The sequence below is a fragment of the Triticum aestivum genome, chromosome 3D, assembly GCF_018294505.1.
Source record: "Triticum aestivum cultivar Chinese Spring chromosome 3D, IWGSC CS RefSeq v2.1, whole genome shotgun sequence".
In the NCBI taxonomy this organism is placed as follows: Eukaryota; Viridiplantae; Streptophyta; class Magnoliopsida; order Poales; family Poaceae; genus Triticum; species Triticum aestivum.
Genome location: NC_057802.1, coordinates 137,969,792 through 137,973,506, shown reverse-complemented (window position 1 = coordinate 137,973,506; position 3,715 = coordinate 137,969,792).

The window sequence follows — 3,715 nt, the reverse complement described above, 5'->3', positions numbered from 1 at the left end:
GGAAGAGGACCTCCGTTGAATGATCTTGGTGCGAGTTCACATGGACAAAGATTTCAGTAACTACGGGTTCTTCCGTACGATGCGAGCTGCATGGGATCTGGCTAGGGAGGTGAAGATCAAAACCCTAGAGGATAATTTATTCATCATGAAATTTGATTGCCTGGGGGATTGGGAGACGGTGACGCAGGGTGGACCGTGGCACTATAAGGGCAACCCGGTGATCATAGCTCCATATGATGGATTCACTAAGCCATCGACTGTGGAACTTTTCACGTTTGATGTTTGGGCTCGTATCATTGACCTCCTGATGGCGTATCATGGGAAGGTTAAAGCTTTGGCTTCAAAACTAGGGGAATTTGTGGACTCAGAACCTTCCTCTTTTGACTTCGAGGGAAATTTCTTCAGAGTAAGGGCCAGGCTTGATGTGCGGTACCCCCTGAAAAAGGCAACATCCATCATTCGTGGGGGTGAACATGAGATCTTTGCTGTGAGATATGAAAGGCTACCGGATTGGTGTCAGGTTTGTGGCATGATGGGTCATCAGTTCAAGGAACACGGAGATGGAGTTCATCCTCCTTCGGCCCTGGTTTTCAAGAACCCGCGGGCTCCAGCCACAACCAGTTGGGCGACCAAAATGAGGAGCAGTAAGTAGCAGCAGTCCAAAAACATAGCAAAGGCAGCACCACGGGATGACCAAGCATCGGAGGAAGCCTCTTATGAGGATACTGAAATGGAGGAGGGCGATCTGAACCGAAAGCGCTCTTCGAATGAGGTACAGGGCCAGCTTGAGCCAAAACCCGTCTCAGGCTCAGAGCTGGCGCTTGTTGTCAAGGCCAAAGGTGGGGTGGAGGAGCTGCCGCCCAGCCCTCCACCAAAGCAGGAACAGAAGAGATCGAAGCTAATACAGGCGATGGACAGAAGCGGCAACGGGGGTGTGAAGAAGGCCCCCTCGGGCCAGAAAACTATTGAAGCAAAATCGGCGACCTCCTCAGGGGAGGATCGCCGGACTCAATGAATCTCCTGTGTTGGAACTGTCGCAGGATTGGCAATGCCCCGACAGTTCAAGAGCTTCGCGAACTCGCGATTAAGTTTGCCCCTAGAGTACTTTGTATTGTGCAAACTCAGATTAGTGGAGTTAGAGCTGAAAATCTAGCGAGTACTTTAGGATATAACAACTCTTTTGCTATTGATTCCTCCGGTAGAAGTGGAGGTTTGGCTATTTTTTGGAACAATGAAATAAAGATTGAGCATTTGGGTTACTCGAAGTATCATATAGATGTAAAACTTTGTGGTCTTGGTGGTGAAGCGTGGAGACTATCTTGTTTCTATGGAGAGGCACAGACCCACCTACGCCACCATACTTGGGACACGATGAAGAATCTATCAACGTTACATGATCTTCCTTGGCTGTGCATGGGAGATTTTAATGAAGTTTTGAGGCATGATGAGTTTGATGGGATCGGTACTAGAAGCCAATCTCAGATACAAGGTTTTAGAGATGCAGTTGACATTTGTGGCCTTGTAGACCTTGGATATAAAGGAACAAAATGGACGTTTGAAAAAAGAGTGTCAGGAGGGTCTTATACTAGGGTTCGCCTAGATAGAGCTCTGGGCTCAGTTCAATGGTGCGATCAGTTCCCGGACGCTGTGGTCCAGCACCTCACGGCGGCCACTTCAGATCACTCACCTCTTTTGGTGCAGTTGGATATTCCAAGGAGGAGAGAGGATAAATTGTTCCGCTACGAGGTGATGTGGGACACACATGCTGAACTAAAACAGACTGTTCAGGCAGCTTGGGATAATGGACCGAGCTTGACAATTGGTGAGGTTCGGGCAAAGCTTGATGCGCTAGCACATAACCTGGGGGATTGGTCAAAGGCAACTTTTGGCAGTGTCAGAGGAGAAATTTGGACTTTGAAGAAAGAGCTGGAGAGGCTGCGAAGTGTAGCACAGAGGACAGGTCCATCCGGAGCCGAGATCAAGATAAATGATCGCCTTATAGAATTGTATATGCGTGAGGAATAATTGATGTGGCGGCAACGATCCAGGGTCCAATGGTTGTCAGAGGGAGACAGGAACACCCACTACTTCCACTTGCGAGCATCTATGAGAAGAAGGAAGAACCATATCAAGGCGCTGCAGCGGGCGGATGGTCAGCTCACGGATGATCCTACAGAGATGCAACAGCTTGCCCTACAGTTCTACAAAAATCTTTACACTTCCGAGGGCGTGCAGGGGATGAATGAGGAGCTCCAACACGTCCCGACTAAGGTAACAGGCGAGATGAATGCTATTCTGACAGCCCCGTTTATGGAGAAGGAAGTGAAGGAGTCCCTATTCTAGGTGTTTCCAACTAAGTCGCCAGGCCCAGATGGTTATCCTGCACATTTCTTTCAGAGGCACTGGGACATTTGTGGTGAGGCAGTGACTAGGGCGGTCCTGAGCATTGTTCAGGGAGAGGAGAGCCCGGAGTGTTTAAATGATACAATGCTAGTCTTGATCCCAAAGGTACCAAATCCCACTCTTTTGACACAGTTCAGACCCGTTAGTTTATGCAATGTTTTTTACAAGATTGCCTCAAAAGTGCTTGCTAATCGTCTCAAAGTGATTCTTCCTGACATTATATCTGAGGAGCAGTCAGCTTTTGTCCCAGGCAGGCTCATCACAGATAACATCATATCTGCATATGAGTGTCTTCATTTTATGAAAAGAAACAAGTCAAAGAACAATAGTTACTGTGCACTAAAACTCGACATGATGAAGGCTTATGACAGAGTTGAGTGGGAGTATCTCAGGGCAATCATGCAGAAACTGGGGTTTGCCACATCATGGGTTAATATAATTATGAACATGGTGAGCTCGGTTTCCTTCACAGTTATGTTTAATGGAGTTAAATCAGAGGAGTTTAGACCTTCATGAGGTATTCGTCAGGGAGATCCTATCTCTCCGTATCTCTTCTTGTTGGCAGCGGAGGGCCTTTCGTGCCTTTTAAAACCCCAAAATCAGTCATCCCAGCTCGGCGGCATTAAGGTGGCCCCAACGGCTCCGCCGGTGAACCACCTTCTATTCGCGGATGATAGCCTGATGTTCTTCAGGGCGAGTATTAATGGAGCAGAATCAGTATCAAACCTATTGGATGCATATTGCTTGGCGTCGGGGCAGAGAGTTAATAGGGACAAGTCATCTATTTTCTTCAGTAGAGGGACACCGGAGATAGTACGCAATGCAGTCAAGGGTTTCTTGCATGTTCCTAATGAACATTGAGTGATAAGTATTTGGGATTGCTGACGGATGTTGGTCACTTTAAGAAGGGCACTTTTAAATATTTGAGTGACCGAGTCTGAAATAAGGTGAAGGGGTGGATGAGTAAATGCTTATCATGTGGAGGCAAAGAGGTGCTCATCAAATCTGTCGCCCAAGCAATCCCGGTCTTCTCGATGTCTTGCTTTAAACTACCTCGAGGCTTGTGTGATCACTTAAAGTCCATTATTCGCAAATTTTGGTGGGGTTGCAAGAAGGGAGAGCGTAAGCCAGCTTGGGTCTCATGGGATGTGATGACTAGACCAAAACACTTGGGAGGTCTTGGATTCAGAGACCTAGAGCTGTTCAATTTGGCGCTATTCGCAAGGCAAGCATGGCGTATCTTGCAGGAACATGAGACTTTAAGTGCTCGAATCCTGAAAGCCTCTTATTTCCCAGAAAAGTCACTTCTTGA